Raw genomic sequence first — 25867 nt, forward strand, 5'->3', positions numbered from 1 at the left:
GATACATCCCAGAGACGAAATTTAAGGGTTCATTAGTTAATGACAGCTTTAAGTATCCGTAGGGCAGAGTATCGTCAAATTGTCTTTGATAATGCTTATCGATAAACGAAAGGTGTAGCCGCACCTTTAAATGTGAAATTATTAAGTAGCAAAAACTGTTATTTAAATACATTAAAACCTTGTATATCAACAATAGAAATAAGAATTTGTTAATTTCGGGATCGTTTTTACGTAAAAACACCTATTTTCATGTAAATGATATAAAGTACATGGAAACTTTTTTCTGGTATCACTGTCAATATTGTATTCTCAGTGTCAAGGTTACGTTTAAAATTCTTGTTCCGTTAACCGTCAGGAAAGAAAAGTGTGTGGAAAAGTGTGATAAGCTCTGAAATAAATAGCTTTATCTTAACATATTATCATGGTAAGTTTCGTTTCTATGTACATTAGTAGCTGCACATATGTATTTGAAGAATTTAATTTGTGCTTGTTTCATTTTAGGAGTCTTCAGGAACAAGAGCCCCACGCAAACGTGTGGCTAATTTCACGGCGGACGAAAAAGCTTTGTTAGCACAATTAGTTAAAAAGAGACCAATCGTGGAATCTTAAATAACAGATGGCAAGTCAGTCGCCAAGAAACAAGCAGCATGGGATAGTATAACACAGGAGTTCAATCAGGAATCAATCACCAACTTCCAGACTACGGGCTGCTTTGTGAAAGTTTAAGAAAACCCAAAAAGCGATTTCGGCCCGACCCGGGAATCGAACCCGAGACCTCGAGCACAGCAGCCGCGCTTGCGACCACTAGATCAACGAGGAAGTCAAATAAACTTTGTACTACATAATTGGCCTCTTGTTCAACAATTAAAAAAGTATTCCTCTTATTTTATGGATTTTTATTTATTAAAAATTATATTATGAGAAAAATCTATCAACTATAGATTGTCGCACCAAAAATCCATTGCTGTTGGTTGTGCTTTCACGCCTTTCACTCAGGACAACATCATCTTTCTCAATATGAGGAGATTCCCAGTTCTTTGGAACCAAATCATCAACCTGTAAAGAAATATTATGCAGTGTCGCACAAGCACATAAACAGCCACAACTGTATCCATCTTAATGCCCATGCCAAGTTGGAGACAAGGAAACCTTCTTTTCCAAATGCCAAAGCATCTTTCCACAGTATTCCACATTATATTTTATTTGGCTTCTGTTGTAGTTTTCTTGTGCAGTTGAATTTGGTGATAAAAACGGTGTATTTATATTTGTATTTGGTGATAAATACCCTTTTATATTCCTATAGACTTCTAATGTTACTCCTCCTGGGCTTCTTATTTGGCCCCACTACCCTAAACCTTCTGATATAGTCTACAAAATCAATAAAGTCAAGCAAATCACTCATCTTTACTTTATTGTTAAAACACTTCTATTCCTGAGACTTTTAAAAATATTTTATTTACTTTTATAACCTTAAACATAAATGTCAAAATCAATCATTAGAAAGTTAAGTAAAGGTTTTGCTGTACTTAACTTTAATTGTCATTAAGGGATGGTAACGGATCATTAAGTGTCTCTGAGAGTGAGCTTTTTTAAATCTATACTAAGGAGCCACTTAAGTAACCATTAAATGACTCTGAGTGTGGCAGTAAGAACTACACATAAATGAGATTCATGAATGAATTAAAACAGTCAGAATGACGTAAAACAAATGGGTTTCTCAGGTAACATGTCAAACTGCATTTGACTAAAAGCCTGGCTTGCATCTGATAAATTATTCACGGCGTATAAGAGGGTTAAAATCACACTCATATGCTGGGAAATGCGGTAATGTATGCTAATGTTACTTAATAGGTTTATAAATAGTGCTTTTTTGTTCTGGTTTTGTGGGAGTATTTGGGGGAAAATTTAGCCTGTTGTTGTTCTATTACACAATGGTAAAAAACCCATTATTACTTATGCGTTTTTTTATATTGAGTCCTATCCTCATTCAAACCAGCTCGAGTCAATTTTACAAATATTAAATTGATACCTTCACAAAGAACTAATTCGTATTTTTACTACTAATACTATTATGCAATACGACAACTACAAGAAATTAATATGTAAGCTTTACGTTTTAATATAAAACTACGTATAAAAACAAACTAATAAGCCCAGATTCCAATAATATTAAGACCTATTACTCTATCCGTCCCTATATATAAAACAGATCTCACTTGTTGCTTTCCCCGAACAAAATCGCGACTTATCCAACTTACCAACTGTCGGCCATTTCACAAACTACTTCTATAACATTACACGAACTTACCCCAAAAGATTTCAACGTTAACTATTAAATGTTTTAACTAAACTTTGTCCAAAGGGTTTCTTCTTTATGCGCCTAAAAGTTAAAGTTGAACTTTAGATTTATATTAGCTAATAAAGGTAGTTAAGGTTAGTTTAACTGTGTGTTAAGTTGGAGTTGAGAGTAACTTTATGATCTGTGTTTGAGACAAGTTTGTTTGGATTTAAATCGTAAGGAAGGGAAGATCTAGGTAAATAAATTAATGATATATTGACGCTAAAAATAAATACTGGATAGACAAAATACATTTTTCGAAACGTTTTTTTTTAGTAATTCGATGAATGTAAAAAAAAATGGACGACGATTAATTTCGTTTTTAGAACTTCATTTTTATTTGGAATTCGTTTGGTATGATGTAATATAATATTTCCTGGTATGATGTAATATAATATAGTCATGATTAGTTAAAAACAAAGTGAAAATATATGTTTGTATACGCATATTCGTCTGAAGCTCTCTTAAAGAACAAGGCTAAGTTCATCAATATATCACTTTTCCCCTGTAATTTTAAGGGTCCGTAATCAAAATGTAATGTTGTACTTTAACCACCTCCGACTGGAGGTTAAGAGGTCGCATCATAAATTCCCCCCAATTGAACAACTGTCAGGCTATATTAGCGCCAACCTCAGGTAATTGAACTGAGCAGTCAGGGGGAAATATCGGTACATTTTATACCCCCACAGCTTTGTAGGGTTGACCCTTATTTGTAAACCGCGCAGTTTAGGGTTGAGTTTTTAAAGTGAGATTAGGTAGTATAACAACTATTTGAGGTATTAGTCTTATGTTTTGTGACATAAGTTCAGTATGAATTTCAATTAGATAACTGAAAGCAGTAAGGTTTCTTTAATATATATATTTTTTTAATAATGTTACGAAGAGGGTGTGCTAAGTATGAATGTAGATGGATGGAGAGAAAGAGGAAGACAAGTGGGACTATGGCAGAGTTTAAATATTTTTCATGTTTAATAATGTACTTTAAGATTTGGTACCTACTATTAAAACGGTTGACTCCTCCAAAGATCCGGGTCAGTTTACATTTAAAATTAAAACTTGTGGAGCCCCGGGCTTACCAAGTTTACCATATCGGTATTTAAAAATAACATTTTTGTTTCGAATATTTTTATTACGGGATCTCTTTACAAATGAGTAATAGTACGATACATTCTAATTTTAGACATCTCGCATTTGCGTAAATGTTTTAAAGAGGAATTAAAAAATAGATATAATAACGATATGGAAAAATACCCCTTTCAAATGTAGCTGTAAGAATAACGTACCATGCAATTTGGTGTTCTGATCAAACAGCCTCACCCGGGTTGCACACCTACTTTCTCTAGACCTTTAATTACCTGAACAACTAACGGTGGATTTTTATAAGATATCTATCCGCATTTTGGGATTAGAGATTGAATATTGGTAGCTATTTGTTCCATTAACTTAAGTTTACCGAACACATAAAAGTCAGTTGTCTTGAGAAAAATGACGTCATATTGCCGGTGTACTTAGGCCTAAGTACTGATACAACCAGCCCTGTATTAATGCCAATAAATATTTTGTCGAGTTGCGGCAGAACGCAATAAACTTACCTGGTGCCTGTAAACCAGGGTCCCGTTACATGACGGCTTTTATTTTATCGCTGTAAGGCTGAAGTGCCACTGAAAGCGGGTGATAGGTGAGTAAATGTGTGAATTTTATGTTAGAAGTAATATATTTTCTTAAATGATAGTCACGGTGGCTTTTATTAGCTTAGTAATGTTAAATCGAGGTTAAGACATTCATTTATTAATTACCAGTTTCTGAGCACCGTCTTGTCTTGTAAACTGATCATAAATTGCTATTATACGAAAATTTATATGATTTAAATCTACAGTAGAGATTCGATAAAGAAGTAGCTGTATAAAGAGTAGGTATTTTGTATATTACATACATTGATGTTACAATTTATATGTATAAATAACATTGTTAAAATATTTGAAGCTACCAACAGTGGCACAGATAAATAACTTTCCTTTCAATATTTTCAACATTAGCATATTACTCACTAGCGGACTATACCCGCTAGCAGTGACGCCTCGCTCTCACGACGGTGGTTCATCTTATTTGATTTCATAAGGGCTCAGGTTTTGAATTACGATGTTTTATATCGTTTGCCTCTATTGCTATATTCCGAACATCCTTTAACTCACTATTATAGCTTGTTTAATTTATTGTGGCTTACTTTTAGAACCAGATTTTAAATATTTTGCGGACTATATATTTTATAACTGACTATTTTTCGTAACATGTACGTATAGTTGATATTTGTATTCTTGCTTAGTGAAATAAAAGTTGGTATACTTTATTTACCGTAGAGAAAAAATATATACACACTATATATACAAACTTAAACTATCTTTAAACACAAAAATACTATATGCCAAAACAAAAAACATAAAAATGTTCTAAAATTACCCGAGTCCTGTGATAAAAAGTAGCCTTATAACGTTTCTCGATAAATGAGCCAACACCGAAAAATTTCCTGAGTTTAGCACTTCAAGCAAACAAACAAACTCTTCAGCTTTATAATATTAAGATAGATAGCAAAGATAGACATCTTAGCAAGAATTTTTGTTTGCGAAACTTACGCTACATTTTAACACGATTTTATTTTACATAACAATAGTGAAGGCTATATCTATAAAGTATGTAATGAAACATAAAATAAAATTCCATATAAAAATCTTCTTTTAAAAGGCAGTCAAAAGTCAAAAAGGCCAGTGGTTTCATGCATATATTATTACCCTTAGTACTAACTTACAATTCTTTGTATAACAATACGAATACCAGACACAACAGACTAAATAGTCGGCCGACAATTGACCCGATTTATCACATTTTTTTTTAAGAAAATCTTGATTCCTATCAAAGTTTTCAGTCGGGCTGATACCGGCTAAATACCTAATCTTTGTAATGTGCGTACTACCATTCATCTTCATACCGATTTATGAGCCTGAACAAACTATCGGCCGACTAAAAGTTTGCAGTAAGCTCACTCTAAAAATAGTAGAATATTTGAACAATGGCTTTTCGAATCATTAAATAAATGAAATAAAAACTTCAACATACTGTCAGCCTGTTGACATAGGTCCGGCCTGTCATTTACAATTTTGAATGAAAAGTATTCAATTATAGTCTCAACACTTTGCCTTTCTTTTGCATATTTCAGTGCATTTTCTACCCTTTAAAATTTTGCTTTTATTTATACTGATAATAAAAGCCAAACAGTTTGTATATTTGAACGTAATAATCCCCGGAACTATTGGCACTATATTTGACAAATTCTCTCAGTTTTAGATAGCTCATTTATTGAGACATCCGGATAGGCCGATACTTTTTACGCAGGTGCGCGAAATAGTTCTCACCGAACGCGAGTGAAACCCGCGGTAAAAGATACTTTCAACATATTACTTACATTTTAAAAATAAAATTAGAATTTAGTAGCGTAGCCGTAGCTCGTAGCGCTACGGCGTAGCAACTTGCTACGAAAAATTTGTGCGAAACTTATCTACTTAAAACAATTGATATATTTATGTGGCTCAGGGGTGGTGTACACTTTCAGTAATTATAACCTGATTTTTGGGTTTAATTAAAACCTTGTATTTAGAGACAATATCCTTTTTAACACTTCACCAATCTTTACTTACTAATATTCTAATTTCAAGGGTATGTTTTTTTTGGTAGATTTTTACAGTAAAACGGCTGAACCAATTTGGATAAAATTTGGTACGGACATCGCATAAATGCTAAGAATGTATCTATATAAATAAAAATGAATTGTTGTTCGTTAGTCTGATTAAAATTCGAGAACGGCTGGGCCGATTGAGCTCATTTTGGTTTTAAAATGTTTGTAGAGGTCCAGGGAAGGTTTGAACGATACGAAGTTCGCGGGATCAGCTAGTTTTAAATAATTTTCACCTCGATATACAAAGAATTCATTCCAGAAACCTGAAAACAAGTAGTAACAAAGAAAAACCTCAATTTTACCTCTTTTCTTCTAAAAATACATATACCAAATGTTATCCTTTACCAAACAGAAGTCCACTACGTTCACTTCATCCGTGCTAAGACAGTTTTCTAGTAAAAACATGAGTTTCCCAGTCTGTTCTGGTCGTCAAACATTGACTCAAGTCTCGGTTCGTTCTCAAGTTTTCTCATAACGACCGCGATTGCTTTGTGCTTGAATCTCTCTTTTATCTTAGTGTGTGTTGTGTTTAGAGGATTTTTAATTGAGTAAAAATAAAAAATATTATTTAAATTATAACTGGCGTTAGTATTATCTACTCCGTGCATCTGGATAAAAAGTATGTTACAGCCTTTTTATCGTCCCACTGCTGGGCACAGGCCTCCTCTCACACGGAGAAGGATTGAGCATTAATCACCACGCTTGCTCAATGCGGGTTGGTGATTTCAGACTTTATAGTCCAGGTTTCCTTAAGATGTTTTCCTTCACCTTTTTATCAGCCATTGGTGTCAAAAAGTATATCCTTCGAAAAATGGGGCACAGGGCAATAGCTATTTACACTTCAGCTAGCATAAAAATATATTATGTTCAACAGTCATGATTAAACATATTAAAATGTTATTGTAATTTAAGTAAGGTAACTTAAATATTTTAACATTTCATAATATGCGTATATTTACAGGTTTTTATAAAATCTAAGAGTAATCTTTTGTATAAAGCTTAAAAATTATAAGTCAAGATTCAAGTACCTTAAAAATCCTTCCTTCAATTAAGTAATTATTTCGCAAAAATACCCCACCGCGTAACCTACCGTGTCAATAGAAGAACTCTTTGCTAATGATAATAATGGACGATCTCTATTTATATTTAATTTTATTTTATTAACGCTGTTTTTAAATCGTGGTTCAGGAATAAGGAGATTTTTTTAAAGAATGTATTTCAACGAAATACCTGAAAAAAGATCAAATCGTAATCTCAGCACAAGACGTTTAGCAAAAGGTTTTTTTTTCAATTAATGTTTAAAATAGCATCACAAAAAGGACTAAGGTATTTTGAAAGATCCGACATGTTGTAGTGTAAAGTTTTTCTAAGTATACAAATATCGACCACAGAAATATATGAAAGTCACAAAAAATTACGATATAACACAAAACATTAAAAACATTATATTAGTTAGCGGAAAGCGCCAATAGCTATAAATTAATTTAAAAAAAACATAACCACCCAAAATAGGAGTAGAATTAATACCTAATCTCTTAATTACTGTCAACCAAACTCTTATGACAAAAAATATCCTCAAAAATTAAGCACCAACAAAAAAAACAGTCCGTTTTAAGTGTACCGACGCAATCTTCTCTGCGATTGAGTTACGCCGCCGGCCGAGTGAGATTACCGCGTTAATGACTGCAATATTACTAAGCCACTCATTAGGAATGCTGAAACAATCGTACTCGGCATTTTAAGGAAAAGCTCAGCTAGTTTAAGTGGTAATTAATTCGATTTTTTAAAGTGATATATGTAAGAATTTTTATTATGTATTAGCATTACATTCGATTCCAGGTCAGGCAAGTACCAATGCATCTTTTCTAAGTTTGTATGTACTTTCTAAGTATATCTTAGACACCAATGGCTGATAAAAAGGTGAAGGAAAACATCTTGAGGAAACCTGTACTATAGTCTGAAATTACCAACCCGCATTGAGCAAGCGTGGTGATTAGTGCTCAATCCTTCTCCGTGTGAGAGGAGGCCTGTGCCCAGCAGTGGGACGATAAAAAGGCTGTAACATTAGCATTAAATGCACAATGTTGCTGTGCCCTAACAGGGTCCACAATTGTTTTTGGCTATAAGCGTACTATAACACCTTTTAAATGCTTGTGCACTATAATATGTCCTGCGCAGTTGGCTAATCTCCTTATATGAGAACAGCCGCCGTAGCCGATAATCGACTAGGAGGACATCACTATAACACTTTGTCAAAAAACCTTGTGGAAAGCATATAAATATGGGTTTAATTTACCTATAAAATCAGTAGTGTAAAATAATATTGTCAGTGTTATCACAACAAATGACATCATGTGTTTAGAAAAAAACTGACCAATTTTTGAAATAAGTGCTGTATGTGTTTACTTCCTAAGATTAATTAAAAAATATGAATATTAATGCTTCTGTAATCTTCGGTAAATTTGCCGGAACTTGTTTGTTATTTTTTCACAATGCGATGGAGCATGTATTGAAGTAGGTTGGTCGGTAAAATCACAATTTGATAAAAATATAAGGTTATTCTAAGACCCATTTTAGCCTTTCTTAGAATAAGGTAAGTAAATTATTTTTTTTTTTTAAGTTATTTTTAACCTTGTTTTGTTCATAACAAAAAGCAAAAAATCTATTTTTTCTTACCGTGAACCAACTAAAACAAAAGGTAGTATCATTATAATAAATATTCACATAAATCATTCAAATTAGCCGTTCTCAAACTTCAGCCACTTCGCGAACTAACCACGCTTCAACCGGTTAAAGTAAATAAACTAAAAAAGAAACAAATAAAATAACTTTTTTACATTACATAGACAATTTGTTTACTTTGTCAATATTTGATTTGTAAAGTTTAATTTATGAATATAGAGAGGTATTTTGTTATACAAACACGTGTTTTGAAACTAACCTTATGATGGTACATTGTACTGAGACGAACTTTGAGGTTAAGCGATCGTTAGCGAGGTCGGTTCATGGATGGGTGGTCGTGTGAAGTAAAACAGTCTTTCTAGCTGTCGGACGTTTATCATAGTGAACAGACGCCGTTGCGTTTGGCTGGCAATGTAGCATCTTATAATTTTTTAAACACTAGCTATTCCACATGGTTCCACCCGCGTCTTAAGTCAACAACCTGATGCAGCGGATAAATAGTAGCAGTAGCATACACCCTTTCTCAGGCTCTAGCTATAATGTCGCGATAATGTCGCGACACCTTTTAACACACGGTCGGTTAGCCCCATGGTAAGTTATTTATTAACTTGTGTTATGGGTGCTAACACAACTGATAAACTACATATAGCTACATATATACATATAGTAACACCCAGACCACGGCCAACAAGCATGCTCATCACACAAATATCGACCGAACCGGGAATCGAACCCGGGACCTCAGGTTCGGCAGTCCGGCTTGGTGACCTTTGCGCCACAGAGGTCGTCAATTAGTCAAAAAAGCTAGACTATCTGTCAGAATTTTTGGTGTGAAAGCCCGACAGATAGACAGATTTGCTTTCGCATTTGTAATATTAGTAGGGATCCTTAGGAAAGCTTCCGTAAAAATAGGACGAAGCCTCCTGCTGTGTTGAATTGTAGAGGCTATTCTTATTAAAATATTTCGTGAATCGGAGTAGAAAGTGAAATGTTATATCGTTTTTTGTACAAACTACATATTTTCATAAAACTACGTTAGATCGTCATTACTGTTTAAATATATTTTTTTGCAATCGACTTAATTGAAACTTTTAAACCGATTCGTTCCAAAAAATTATAGTCCAGGAAGCCAAAAAATATAATAAATTCATTTAAAATATTCCCGTCATGTCTTTCCAAAAACGTCAACGAACTAAAAAGCTACTTTTAATTCACAACACATTATTTAAAGGGCAGTCTACATTATTTAATATGGCCGTATTTCGGCCGGGTTCTCCGAGATTTAGGGGCCGTCACTAATTGAGTTAAACTCACACGGACACATTTAATAAAATCAAAATTTTCTAAAAACCTTCATACGAAATCTGAGGGTTAAGAAAATCTTTTTGTCTGTCAACGGATGTCTATTTATTTGGGTCAAAAAGGAAAGGCGGAAAATGTTGCCAGATTAAAGCTCTCCTGATCGCTTAAGGCCGTTTCTAATTGCGGTTTTTGACACCCCTGTGTATGCTTGTTAAGAATGTTTTTGTACATAATTGTTCTTAATGTATAGGGAATTTATAATTGTAGCATGGGACTGTAATGTGACAATTATTTTTATGTTTTTCTCCTACATTTTTCTTATGTGTATGGATGATCTTTGCATTTTATTTTTCAAATATGTACATAGGTATTCTCGTAACTACATAAATTGTCATACCTATATGCCATAATAAATCTTATGACTAAAACACAAAACTTTAAATCCACGAATAAAAATCAAGCAAATACCCAAGTAATATTGGATGCAATAACACATTTTATTATAAAATAACCATACAAATCTTATTGCAAATACGCATACAAATGTAAATGCATTTCTGCTCCATTTGCCGCGAACGGCCAGCGACCAGTTTGAGGCGGTTATAACTGGTTATTAGATCTGGATTTAACTGGATCTTTGCTGAAATTTCCTTGTAAACGAGCTTTTAATTCATGAGTATAGAAATCATGTTTGTATTCATGAAAAGGAAAACAGAAAGTGAACTTTAAAGTTCTTGTAGTATTTGTAAGCCTTTCGTGCTGGTTAAGAGAAATGGGTTATTTTAGAAAGACTTCTAGAAATGTAGGTAACACCCCACCACAGCATCAAATCATTTAAAATATAATGAGACAAAAAATATTGTAAAAAGTAACCATATCCACATTTGGTCGTTTACCTCTATAATCAAATCGACAAAAAAAAAACACAAGCTTTGACATTTCACAAATTTAACACATAACCTAAAAATAATTCAAAACAAACGTCAATAAGGGTCAGGTCTCTAAATCATTCGTTACCCAACCTGTAACGTACGACACTGAAAAATGGTGTCGCACACAAATTCAAAACTGAAAGTAATCCCGCTGAAATATGAAAGAGGTTAGATACGATCTCTCCCGATTGAAATGTTGCCATTTGATGAATGTACTGAATAATACCATTTTGGTAATGTTTGCGAAATATCGATAAACAGGAATTGAATGTTGATTTGGTTTTATGTAGGTACCTAATGTTTGTATGTAGGTACTGGGCAACCTTATTACTAATACCAAATTAATCTTAAATGGTAATGGTAGGAGTATCGGGTTGCCCAGGTAACTGGGTTGAGGAGATCAGATAGGGAGTCACTGATTCTCAGCTGCATCTAGTTAGACTGGAACGTACTCGTAACCCCAACACAGTTGGGAAAAGGCTAGGCAGATGATAACGGGAATGGTACCTATGCCGTCAATAAATAAAAAAATACTGTATCAATGGATTTGAATTGAAGAGATTTATTACGGATACATTTGGGTACAAAAGAATATTGATATGACGTCATGCTGTGCTGAAAACCACGTATTCCGAAAAATTGCAGAATGACGATCGGGCCTGAAAATCATCAAAAAAGTACGGCCTATGTCTAACAAAAAATAATACTTAATAGTTAAAAAAAAATCATATATCATATATCTTATTTTTATAACTCGGAATTTGGTTTATTTTTTGGTATTAGTTGTACGGAGAATTGAATAAAATTGATAGGTCTTCGTATCAATTTCGTGTATAGCTTTGACGGACCAGTTTTGACGGTTATCCCTTAATTACTATAAAAAGCATTAGTTGAGTAAATTTATAACCTTTCAAAATAGGTATAGTTCAATACTTAAGCAATAGACTACTTAAAAATATAACATTTATATACCTACAACAAAAAACAGTCAACTAGAAAAGCAAGTTTCTTACAAACCAACAGTTTCTTCGGTTAACTATTAGCAAGTAGTTGACTTGTTAGCGAGTTACCGGTAACTGAGATTCAGTTTAACTGGAACTCAGCTGCACCTGTGCGTTTACGTTTTAAACCACTGAGCCGGCTAACTAGTATAGACAGGCACTTGATTGAACTGTGGAGAGTTAAGGTTAACTCACATTGTAGAGTAACTGTTTGAGTTTTATTTATAGCTTGAGAGCTGTTTGAAGAAATCTGCTCTATACATATTGTAAAGGTGAATATGTAGTTTATTTATTAGGTTGACTGCACCAAAAGATTCTACAGAATCCTGGATCTATCATTTACCTTTCCAGAGCTAAGTCCTGGTCCGATTTGTAAAATTATTTTAGTGTTAGAGATACGCCATTTATTGACGAAGGCCATGGGCTACTTTTTGGATAGTATATTCCACGGAAAATCAGCTAAACTACTTGTGGAAGTTAGTACCTTATAAAAGATTATAAACAAAGTCCATTGTAAATAAAATTTAAACCCTGTACAAACTGTTATGTACAAACTCTTCAATAGAACATTTTAAATTCGTTTCCAAAACAAAATACATATTTAAATACACAGAAATGGTTTTAATACGAGTATGTCTCCAGCTGTGCAGTTTCAACGCATTGCAATACAATAATATAATGTATTATAAAAAAAAACGATATACATATATTTCGATTACATTAAATTATTATCTATCTTAAACTGTCAATTGCAAACGTACTTATGCTTTATTTTGTCGAAAATGTATTTTTCATTTTGTAATAGGTATGCAATAATTAATATACTCTCAATGAATGAATACACAAGCTGTTGATTTGCATCCGTGCCATATTCAAGGAGGTAATTATGCTAATGATTCTCGACCCAAATCAATAAAAAAAATTGATAAGTAATTTTTTTCTTTAATTTTTTTTCGGAATTCCGTAAATGTCATAGCCTTATTTAAACTTGGCGCGGATGTTACTGGCGTTAAAACCGTGCTGCACCCTCACACAAACTCAAACACAAAGCATACGCAACAATCACTCATACATTTCATTCATAAAATTGGATTACTTCGGAAATACCACGACATTACAATGACAAAAAAAAGCAGTGCATATTAGTTATTTCCCATCTACTGTAATTTCAATCGATTATTTACGTATTGTATGTCCTCCTCCTGAAGTATGGCACAAATGCAAATCAACACCTTGTATTCTTAGATGATCGCAAAATACATTATTTCTTAAAACATACGTCATAACGTTGACACAAGCAAAACATATTGTTTCGTACAAGTGTGCATAAACCTTAAAACATGGCTGAATATGACGCGTGTCGCACATTTACTTTTAAATTACTCTTTTCATTCAATATTATATTGCGTACGCGGCAGATTAAATTTCCACTGTCTTAGGTTTACCTTACTTATAATAATCTGCTACAAAGGGCTTCTGGTATGTTATACTTGTGTTGGTTTTCACTCATAAATATATAATGATAAAAAAACATGAAGATTAAACTATTTTGTTTTCAAACTCATCTACGTTGATGGGAGGGACAACCAACTCTTTTCGTTTTCATATGAACATCACCTTCATTCAATTGGGTTTTAAAAGGTTAGTTGATTTTTAATCTCGATTTTTTTCTAAGCGTAGGATCTAATATATTTGTTGTAGGGTTGGTAGCAACTTTATTGGCAAATTACCTAAAAACCTTAAACACTTCTGATTACTACATCTATAAAATTGTTGGGATTTTGCTACTTTACAAAATCATATAATATCGTTTATTGCATTCCATAATGTACTATTAGGTGGAAAATATAATATGATAGACACAATTATGGACCCTGATGGGTACAGCAAAATAATTAGAACAGAAGAAGGCGTTACAGACTTATAATTTACAGACAGAATTATAATTTAAGCATGGCGCAGAATAAACCATTTGATGACTTCCTATCCTAAAATAGATTTACCACTACCTAAGAACCTGTCTTTCTGTAACTTCCTCAGCAAAGTTACTCCTTTCATCTAAAGACACAATGTCTAAGCAACTAAGATCTAATGCAGCTTGCATCTGCACTTAATCCAGCAGTTAACTCACTACACTTAACTACTATATCTCTTAAGTAAAGTGGACTGCATAAATTTAACTGTGAGACAGTTAACTTTATTGTATTGGCAGGTTTTTACAGACGTTTTAACTGTACCTTTTCCCATTTTCTTTGACCACTGTTAAGTTGTGTTGCCAGTTAATTGACAAATACAGGGAGATGGGTGTTAAGTTTTATTTTATAGGGGTATCACTGGTGGAAAATTTTATTTTTAGTATTTTGGCCTATTTACAAAGTTGGTATTTTTGATTGCTCGTTTCAATTTGATGGTCGGTTACAAGGCTGTTGACCTCGAGTATTTATTTGTTTTTTAGGTAAACATTTGTCATTATGATGACTTATTGTCATTTAAAAAGTTGGTGATCAAAATAACAAACCATATTATTACAAATTACAACACGATTGAAACTTTCAAAAACCCTTGTCCAGGAGCTGATCTCTCTAGACAGAACCACTTCTGTATCCAAGAATCCGATTATTATACTAAATCCTTTTACTATAAAACGTCATTTCCAAGGTTACACCATCGACATTTTTGACCAGAACTGTCAGTTACATAAGTCCACATAAGTGGCTTAGATAAGTGAAGAGCTATGCAATTAAGTATGCATTAGTATTATCCGTTGTTAACATCCAGATTATGTTATTATAGTTATTATCAAGCCATTAGTTTTTGTATTATTTTCCTCGATTATGTTATAATCGTTAGAAATTCAAGGTCAGATTGTATCGTTTGCCAAATCTAGGTTTAAAGGACAAAATATTTAAGGCCTTATGATGATAAGGCCTTAAAGGCTTAGCCTTTTTTCAACTATCGGGTAATATCGGGGTCGGTTTCAGCTGAGTATCAGTGTACCAAATAAAGCGACAGCCTATCTGACCTTCTCAAATCAGTCACCCGGGCAACATGATACTTTGGTAAGACTGACTTCAATTCTAATAAAGCATATAACAGCTGTTTTCGGATGACACGGTAAACTGTAAGTTCCGGCTGTCATTGAACGTCTTTCCAAAGTTGGCACTCGTGACGTATAATCAGAAGCCAGTAAGTCTGACAACCAGTCTTACCAAGTGGTATCGGGTTGCCCGGGTCAGATAGTCAGTCGTATCCTGTTAGACAGGAAGCAGACGTCGACATAGTTAGGAAAAGGCTAGGCAGATGATAAGCTGTGAGCTTTATAAGCTAGCTAAATCTCATCATCATCATCTCAGCCATAGGACTTCCACTGCTGAACATAGGCCTCCTCCTTAGATCTTCACAGATACCTGTTGGGAGCGATAGTTTTTTGGAAGATTAGTTTAATTTATTCATGGGTTTTTCCTAATCAGATTATCATATCTATCAATGAATCATAGCAATGCCACAAAACCTGACATTTGATGGTGTTTGCGTTTCAACCTGCGAGTAGGATGTGAATGGTTATTTTAGTACATCAAAATTATCTAAAAGCTAATCCAATATGATGGATAGAGTAATGTAACGCTATCTAAAATCAACATGGCGGATTAGAGGTACGATTGCGAACAAAAGTGAGATCGTAAAATACGAATTAGTTTTATGATTTGTTCGTTTTTGGTGAGTACTTTTTTAATTGGGTGTTAGGTATGTATTTTATATTTATTGTTATTTACGTAGTGAATATGTATAAACTAGATGGTTCCGTCTTTTTTTAAATTTTAAACCAGTGAAATTCACGCGATTAAAAAAAAAACTGATGTAACTCCTTCCTCATTTCATCGTAATAGATTAAGTCACGTTTAATATAGTTTAATACTTTGTGTCTACACTTTAATGCGAGTATTAACGAGTTACTAGGAAGTGTACTATAAATAAACTAATATCTAAAATTTGAATGCACAATAGTAGTTAGAATGGGCTAATAGGTAAATAGAATCAGGCATTGATATCAAGATATCTTAAAATACCTCTTTGCATTGTAGGATGATATACCCACAACCAACTTGGGCAACATAAATAATAATAATAATAATCCATTAGCATCCCATCACAATAGCCTAAGTAGTTTTCATCCATAGTTAGCAATAGTTTAGCACAGAACCGGGGATTGTCCTTGGGTACATTTCTATAGTGTATACAGGGATAATCGTCGGTTTTGTGTTACCATTTCATTAAAGTTGTCTCAAAAGGGCTTCAGCGTGTTGGCTTCGGCCCCACGTTCGCCTTCCAAAAATCCGGGACTCTGTAGTCCGTTAAAATCTGTGCATTTCTGTGCGTTTTATTTCTGTGCATTTCATCTGTGCATTAGTACATCTGTGCATTTCTATAGTGCATATCTGCGAGAGTATGATTATTTTCTAAAAATGATTCGTGCTGTGCTCAAAGGACTATAGTGCCTTTACGCCGCCGGCTTACGTGCTTGAATATAAGACAAATAATAATAATAATAAGCCCCGCAGGGCATCTGAGGCGGATGACGGGGAGTAGCGACCCCGCGGGGCTATATATCCGAGTGCTCCAGGGAGAGTATACTGTCCCCCATCTCCGGCTTGCCGGAGTGAAGCATGACGGGGGATAGGTCTCCCGCCTCTTGGCTTGCCTTCATCGGCCGGTCAGAGTGGAGTCGCTAGAGCAGGGTTAATAGCCCACTCGGAGGGTAGGTGCCTCGTGGTAAGTGGCGAGTGGGCCGGTGATGCTGGACCCACAGGGAGCGCGTGATCTGCGTTTAAAGTCCGCCGAGGTATCCTCACCCTTCAGCCCCTCATGTACCTGTTGCCCCCTTGTTGCGATTTAGCGACTGATTCCCGGGGGCCCAGTAAGTGAGGTGGCGAGTCTCCACCTGCCATTTTTACATGTATTTAATACATTGTCATCGGCAGGTGCCATAGTTCCCGTAGTTTCCCCATTCCTAGTCCATTAGCATCCCATCACAATAGCCCAAGTAGTTTTCATCCACAGTTAGCAATAGTTTAGCACAGAACCGGGGATTGTCCTTGGGTACATTTCTATAGTGTATACAGGGATAATCGTCGGCTTTGTGTCACCATTTCATTAAAGTTGTCTCAAAAGGGCTTCAGCGTGTTGGCTTCGGCCCCACGTTCGCCTCCCAAAAATCCGGGACTCTGTAGTCCCGAGGTCTGGTAGAGACATACAAAATATAATAATAATAATAAATTCGTTTATTGATCCACAGTTACATTCACAAATCACTTCTTAATGTTATGAGGTAGATTACAATAAAGGTAAACTGTAACTATATTACTAGAGTCATTTTTATCAGTTCTGTGGTCCCCAAACTAGGCTGTGCCTGTATCTTGGGGACCTATTTTCTAATTACATTGTGGTTTTTATGCGTAAATTCTGATTATAGGTCAGATAATAACATTAACATTATTTTGTATGTAATCGGTGGACACTTAGGAATATAAAAAACTAAATTAACATATATTAAAGGAGATCAGCAACTAAAACATAAATCGCATTCTTGCAGATAAATAGTTCTCTCTCTGGACATTAAAGTAATAAAAATAAAATAAAATTTAAATTAGGTTAATGAGGTCAAAAACTGAAAACATAAGTTGCTTTTTCGTGCAAATTAATTGTTTTGTTTCTCTGGACAATTCAAAAAAAAGAAAAGGATAAAAATAAAATAATAACATGAGTAAAAGAAAAAGAAATGAAATCCTCTTCTTTTTAGCTAATAGGTAGATCTTTGTACCTATGTTTTTTGGTGTTTGTGTGTGATGTTATGTGTTTGTGTTCGTGTTTTGTGTGTGATGGTTGGTTTCGTGTGTGTTTTGTGTGTGGGTGGTGTCTGTGAGGGTATGTGTGAGTTAGTGTGTCTTTTCAAGTGTTGATGAAGCGGTGAGAATATTCTCGGTTTCTTCGTATGTGAGTTCCATTAACAATTTCTTGATCACCTTTTTGCATGCGAAATACGGAAGTTCATTTGTGCTGCGGGATATACTACGGTTGACGTTGTTGAATATTGTAGTGTGCAGGTATGTAGGGCATCTTCTGGCTAGGAGGGAGATGGTGCGTGGTACTGGGACTTGGTTAGTTCTTTTAGATATCAGCGTTTGGTAATCCGGTCTTTTTTTTAGTTGTTTGAATGTGTGTAGGTATGCATTTAGAATATAGAGTTGACGGACTCGAAGTACACCAAATTCGTTGAATAAGGTGTCTGTGGGATATAGGAATGGTTTCTTGAGGAGCACCTTGATGACAGCCCTTTGGGCTCTCTCGAGTTCTATGAGAGTGGTTTTGCCAGCTCCTCCCCAGATAGATATTCCGTATTGAATTATAGATTGACATATGGCGTAGTAGACCATGCGCTGTGTGTCTTTAGATGTCCGATCTCTTAGTTTTTTCATAATATAGGTGAGCTTTCTGACTCGCGTGGATAAAGACTGGATGTGCTCTTTGTACGACAGATTTTCATCAATAATTAAGCCGAGGTATCGAATAGAGTGAGTGCGTTGTATTTGTTCGCAAGAGCAGCTATCTTTTGGTGTGTTTGTGTGGCATGTGTGGAATTTGAGTGAGAGGTTAGAAGGCGGACTGGACGTCATGGTTTTGATGAATGTGATTGCTTTGGTCTTTTTTATGTTTAGAGTTAATAGGTTATTGTTGAGTGTTTGTGCTACTGTTGACAGCCCCTCTTCTGCTAGGGAGAATAACTGCTCCCAGGTTTTTGCTTGAAATAAGATAACAGTATCATCGGCATATGATATTAGTTCTGCACTGTGTATGTTTAGGTTGAGTATGTCGTTCATGTATATAGTGAAGAGTGTTGGGCCTAGTAGACTACCCTGCGGGACGCCAAAGTTTATGGAAAGTTTGCTGCTAGTGAGACACTCTGATTTAACGTATTGGCTACGGTTAGTGAGGTAACTACGGAACCAGTCCAATGGTATACCTCTAATGCCGGAGGCGTCTAGTTTCTTAAGGAGAAGATCAGTAGAGATGGTGTCGAAGGCTTTAGCCAAGTCTAGGAAGACTGCCATGCATCTGTCCCCTTTTTCTATACAGTTTGCAATCGATTTTGTTAACAAAAGAGCGGCATCTTCAGTAGATTTTCCCTTCCTAAAGCCGAATTGCCTTTCTGAGATTATGTTATTTTTCTCCAAAAAGTTAACTAGTCGGGTATTTACAACCTTTTCAAGAATTTTAGACAATATGCTAAGAAGTGCTATGGGACGGTAGTTTTCCGGTTTATCAGGTGGTCCTCCTTTGTGTATAGGGCTTACTGCAGCGACTTTCCATTGTTCTGGAAATACTCCTGTTTCTATGCTAAGGTTAATGATATAAGTAAGAGGAGCGACTATGAATTTCTGTATTTTTTTTAAGAGTTTGGCGCCAATTTTGTCTGGTCCGGGACTACTGTCTTTTTTCAATTGATTAATGAAGAGAGATACTTCTGTTTCGTCAGTGGGTTGAATGAAAAAAGAGAGAGGTAAGTTTTTTTGTGGCGTGTATTTGTTTGTCAGGGATGTCTGTGTTTCGGATATTCTTGTGAGTATAGTGTCCGCGAGGTTCTTGCCTACTGTTGTGAAATATGTATTGTATTTGTTTAGGCAATCAATTGGGTCTGGGCAGTTTGGTGTAACACTGGATGTTTTATTCTTCTGGGTGGAGCTAGGATCGTATATCGATTTTAAAACTTTCCAAAGAGTTTGAGGATTTTTACTGTTTTCTTGCAGCTGTCGACTATCGTATTCAATTTTTATTTTTCGTAAGAGGTCGTTGCAGAAGTTTCTATAGCGTGTATATATCAGTTTTTTGCTGGTGTTTTTTGGATCTGCCCTCAGAGATAGATGAAGCCTGTCTCGGTGTTTGATACATCTCATGAGCCCAGGTGTGATCCAAGGTTGAATGTTGAGTTTGCTACGAGGTGTTTTGATTTTACGGGTGTGTTTTTCAATTAGGTCTACGAGGGTTGTTGTGAGCAAGGTTGCCGCCGTGCTCGGGCACTGTTGGGTTAGGACGTCTGACCAGTCCTTGTTGGCTAAGTCTAGGATAAGGTCGTCGTCATTAATTTTGTATTTCCAGGCATTTGGTTTTCTCCTTGATGCGTCAATATTTGGTAAACAGGCTATTGCTATGTCATGGTCTGTGATGGAGCTTTTACATATAATGCCCCTGGGCTTCGGCTTGCTCTTAATGAATATGTGGTCAATACATGATTTGCCTCTGGTTGGTTTGGTTATGACAGGAAGCAGGGAGTGTGAAGCCATTAAGCACAAGTAATCATGGTGTTTGTTATTTGTGGTGTTGCATATGTCGATATTTGTGTCACCGGAGATAATAATTGTGTCGTATTTGTTCATTGTGGTTAGGAGATTGTCTATGGAAGCGATGAAATCTGATAAGTTAGAAAAAGAGGGTGAGCGGTATAGTCCTATTAGTGCGATTTTGTTGTTTAAGACTAGGAGGAGACTATCGGTGTCTAATAGGCTTGTGCTGGTTATAGATACATCATATTTGTTTTTAACGTAAATTACTACGCCGCCATTTTTGTTTTGTTGTTTATCCGATCGGTAAACATTGTAACCGGGAAGGTTATCGATTATCGATCCTTCGTGTAGCCAGCACTCGGTTAGGACAATGACGTCAAGGTTCACGCCAAGTCGTTGCAGCGTTATGGCAAAGTCATCGAAGTTTCTTTGATAACTTCTAATGTTTAAGGGTGATTCTTTTTTTTCGTGCATATTACGCGTCCAACCTAAAAATCTTAATTTACTAACTGAATACCTATGTTTTGTATACAGGAAATCAAATGTTATAAAGTTAGGCTTCTGTGCATGTAATATTTACTGATGAAAGTAACCTAATTAACAAAATATAAATTAAAAACATAATTAATTCTCATTTCCTTCGGTGTCCATATGCTATCGTCCTAGATATACTTGTATTTTATTCAAAAGTATCATTATTAATTATTTATAAGTAACCGTACTAAAAAACTACATTAAAAAGTACAACTTTTTCATCTACATAGACAAAGCTAGCTCCGCAATTTTATATTTTTTTTATTTCATAAATGTTTCTCATTTTTTTTTGTCATTACCATCGGGTTGGACGGATCTATGAATTATACTCTGCGTATTGCCCTTAACGCTGATACACCGACAACACACCCCGCGCACATCCCTCAGTCGGCCAGTAAACGTCTTAGCAGGTGCACGCATGCTTATGATAATAAAATATGTTCGTGTAAAGTGGCGCAGGAGGTGATTATTCTGGAATTGTTCTCTCTCCTATCGTTGCCATAATTAAGTAAGTATTTATGACTTAGTTTATTATGTTACTAATTATAGATTCTAATAATAACCTTCGATTACTAAAATATTTAAGATTTCCGTAAGTTTGATATCCTATGAGATAAATTGAAAAAAGGATTGAAACCTCATTACCTTCTTCCTCACCACCTTCGTTTACCCTCGTTTTTTTTAGCGATGGTAATGAGATTAAAACGATGGTATTTAGAATCTATAAATACTTTAATTGCAATTTGTGCTTCATTTTTGTTTTTAATATAATTATAAGTAATTTTAATTACGTCATAAATTACCTTTGATAAACTTGTGAATCTACTTACGTGTAAGGTATTTATTTTCGCAGAGGACCAAGAATTAAGAATGCCGAGAAAAACTAAACACAAACGAGAGCACGATAGACTTCAAAAGAAAAAAAATATGCAGCAATTAAGGCAGGTCCTGAAAAGTATAAAGAAGATCAGTGTTCGAAAGGGCCGCAGTCACCGAAAGTCAAAAAATTATCTGATATTAATGTGACTGATTGGGAAAACAGAAAATTTTATGTTGATAAAAAGGAACCCGTTGACAAAACTTTTCAGACCGATTTAGGGAAATTTATCATGTCCAATAGCGAACCAGAGCATGATACCAAAGAAAATGTAGAAGGAGTATACGCAAAGAGAGAAATTCAAAATTTTTGTGATGATGATTCCGATGAAAATATTTCCTAATACTATGAGTTATTTTAATTCATTTGTTTTTGATATCATATTTTCGAAATATTTTTTTAATAGTATATAATTACATTGCGAGAAGTCTAATTTTAGTTTTGTAGTCTGATTCTTAGGTTATCTTGCCCTATTCCCAATTTTATTTGGGGTCGGCGCAATATGTCTTCTGCTTTTTTGTGTCATCTGTCAGACAATTCATCCATCTTTTCTTAAGTCCTCCTCTTCTTCTCCATCCATCTACATTTATACCTAGCACACACTTTGTTGCATGCGTATCATCCCTCCTCATTACATGCCCATACCATGACAACCTTCTTACTTCTCATCTTTTCTGTAACAGGCGCTACTTTCAGACTTCCTCTAATGTAACCATTCCTCACTTTATATCAATTCTTGTCACACCACACATCCATCTCAACTTTCTCATTTCTCAGTGGCCAACACTCAAATTCACCCTTGTTCTTAAAAAAAACTATTGCACCACTCGTCTGGTATTGTTTCCTCTTGCAAACACTTATTGAAGAATAAAGTCAGCCATTTCCATCCATCCATCTTTAATACCTTCCACACTTTCACTCGTATTCCACCTGGCCCTAACGCTTTTCCATATTATACTAATTCTTAGCTTATAGAAGAAAAATAAAAGCTTCTGATTTTTTGTCTCATTATTCTCAAAGATTATGATTATTATGTAGAAAAATAAGTAAAAAATTAAAAAAGGCAAGAAAAATACCCTTATCATAAGTATCCGATCATTTAGAAGTCTAATTTTAATTTCTTTATTTAGTTTATTGAATATAAAAATAAATCTTTCTTATCCAAGTTTTTATCAGTCGATTCTTTTCATTTTCATAACCTTAACTTCTCGATTTTCCTCTGGAAACTAAACAAAATCATTACCATCGTTGAAGTTCTCATTACCATCTCACTCCGAAAAGTTAACATGATTGTAATTCCATTGTTTTCTATCAAAGGAAGGTAGAAACTACACAACGTTGAAGGATTACCTATATTTTGACGATATTAGAAAAAAAAAACAAAGTTATTTGACAATAATTTGAAATTGCTAAATATCACAGAATGTGCACGAACTACGCGAAACACCCTTAAAGTAAGTAGTGTAAAATCGTTTTCGTGGTTATTGCTTTTGCAGTAATTCCTACATTCTTCCAGTTCATTTAAATCATGACATTCTAGTGTTGTTATATCGTCAATATTTTGTATTATGTCATCCAACGCCATTACTAACGAAATTCATAAAAAAATGTTTGTAATTTTTTAATACGATGGTTGTGGTCATGATTTGACGAACTGTGAATTTATGCAAGGAATTACATTTTGTAGAAATAACAGGTGGTAGGATGTTTAGTTTACGTGTGAGTGTTGATGTGTTAGAGCGTGTAGCTAGCTTTTGTGTGATTTGTGGTATAATATGTTTGTTAGTGACTTTTGAAGTTGATATGAAGGTGATGTTGTTTGATTTGACGTAAAAAACAGTGAGAGTCATTGTCAAGACTCGGCTGGCCGCGGATGTATAATAATATTGGGAGGAAACAATTTTCGCATGTATGAACGAGTGTGTTAAAGTGTTTGAATTATTGAAATGTGTGCCTTTTTTATTTTTGTTATTTTGTATGTAATTATTAGATAGTAGTGGTAGTATTTTATTTATATGAGTTGTTTGAGTATCATGTGGAGTGTATGTATGGAGGTAATATGTGTTTTTCTGTTTTGTCTTCATTGTCTGTGTGTGTGTAAGTGTGCGTTTGTGAGTGTATTTTGAGTAGCAAAATATTTTTATCAAACAAAGTAGGTAAGAATAATTATGATATTCTACAGTTAAATCACAAGATATAATTTTAGGAAAAAGAAAGATTAAAATTAAATGAGTTATTTTGGCTTTTAGTAAAGCGTAACTAGGCACTAAAGTAAAAATTGAGAGGTACAAGTAACCATAACAAAAGAATATGAAATTAAATCTGTACTGCTTAATATCCTGGTGCGGCGTCTTATTGTAGGCTTGCTGGCGCGGGGGAGCGCTCGGCCGCCGGAGCGGTCGGTGCGCGTCCCATATGACGTTCCAGATCTTCCATGTTCTGTATGTGTATAGCGGGGTTGCCCTCTTGCTTGCGTATAAGAATGGCGCCGTTTCTGATCCAGCAGTATTTGTATCCGTGTACCTTTGCAGCGTTTCTAGCCGCACGAAATAACTGCCTATTACAGAACGTAAGTCTCTCGTTCACAAAGATGTTTCTCGTAGGTCCAGCTATTTCGATGTCGGTAGAGGTCAATGACCTTCTCATTTTTGCCGCTTTTAAAAATTCATCGCGTTTGTATCGTCGAACAAAACGCACGGCGAGATTGCGAGGCGGGGTGTCAGATGAGTCCGTCTTCTGGCGGCGAGGTCCCACACGAGACACGAAGTCGATATCATGTTCATCCACGGTTACGCCTATTTTGTGTGCCATTACCCGGATAGACTTGTAAATCTGGATTTAATTAAATTGGAAATAGAACCAGCTAGAAGTGACACTTTACATTTATCAGAGTGTCAAACGTGCTGCGTCTACTTTATAATTCCATCGGTTTCTCATATAGCATCGCATTAAAAGCTCAGCCATATAAACCATGGTAGCGAACTCAGCCATAAAATTATCCTGAAAATATTCATTTTTCACACGATATTTTCATGCATACGTAATTTCATAAGGTTTATTCCATAGAGGTTTAATAGGTGCTGCATGTTGTAAGTAAGAGTGATAATTGCATGGCTAAGGGATTTTCTGAAAGAGTTACCGCGGCCCTGGTGCATAAAGGGCTTAAGAAGGAACATGGTCGGATTTAGTCAGAGAGTCTGACACTCCCTCACGCTGCACCCACAGCGGGAGGGATCACTTGATGATTTCCCAACAAAAAAAAATGTTGTAGAGTGAATTACATCATCAATGCAATTATATAGAATACAGGCATTTGTGATGATAATTTAGAAATATAATATTATGACATAAATGATGAAGTCATCGCATGAAATCTAAATAAACTAGCAAAATTCAATTGAAGGAATTCATTTACGTTTAGAATTAGCACAATGCTGGACAAGTCAATATTTTTGATAAAAAATGATAATAGTTTATTGAAAAAAAATAAACATTAAAATAATGAATGACTATGATGAAATTAAATGGTCTTTATGATATAATATTGGAAGACACTTGTGTGCATCACGTTACTAGTAATGACGTGTTTGAAGTGGGTAGTATTCAAAAATAAAGCTTTATTCAAAGCCTAGTGAAGGAAGTTGTGAGTGGATACAGGCAGCAGATAGTGCAGTAAATATTTTGGATTTTTACAAATTCAGCTGACACGGAAACAGTAAGAATTGTGATCCCACTAATATAAACGCAAACATGTATGTAACCCTGTCACGCAAAAACTGTTGAATGTGCTTTGCGAAACTTTGCAGTGTTATCGCTTATATAGCAGAATATTTAATTTTGAATTGCAATTTTTTTTTATATTTTTAATCTCATTATCATCAATTTAATTGGTGGATTTTAATAGCTAAAATAGAACAAAAGGTCATCCTTACAAAATTGTATATTTTTACACTGTGTTGATTTCATAAGTCTTTCGATACAAAAAAAATATATAATTTGTTTATCAAATATACCTAATAAGAAAGTCTATAAAATAAGATTAAAAGCTTATTTTCAGATTTACTAGATAAAAAATAGGCGATAAAATTCGGTGTAAGTAGGTGTTTTATTTGAAATTGGGATTAAAATATTACAATAT

The 25867-nt window shown here is 34.8% G+C and overlaps 1 protein-coding gene across 2 annotated transcripts in view; it reads left to right on the forward strand.

Annotated features, from left to right (window-relative positions):
* LOC124640838 (tachykinins-like) overlaps positions 1–25867 on the forward strand; it is a 71016-nt gene that overhangs the window by 31898 nt on the left and 13251 nt on the right. The window contains exon 1 of one of the 2 annotated variants that reach the window (XM_047178773.1): positions 25421–25444. The exons of the other annotated variant lie outside the window; for it this stretch is intronic. The gene's annotated coding sequence lies outside the window, so the exon portion shown is untranslated. Of the gene's footprint in view, positions 1–25420; positions 25445–25867 lie in introns of those variants that run through there. 2 annotated transcript variants of the gene reach the window in all.

This window comes from Helicoverpa zea, chromosome 21 (assembly GCF_022581195.2).
Source record: "Helicoverpa zea isolate HzStark_Cry1AcR chromosome 21, ilHelZeax1.1, whole genome shotgun sequence".
NCBI lineage: Eukaryota > Metazoa > Arthropoda > Insecta > Lepidoptera > Noctuidae > Helicoverpa > Helicoverpa zea.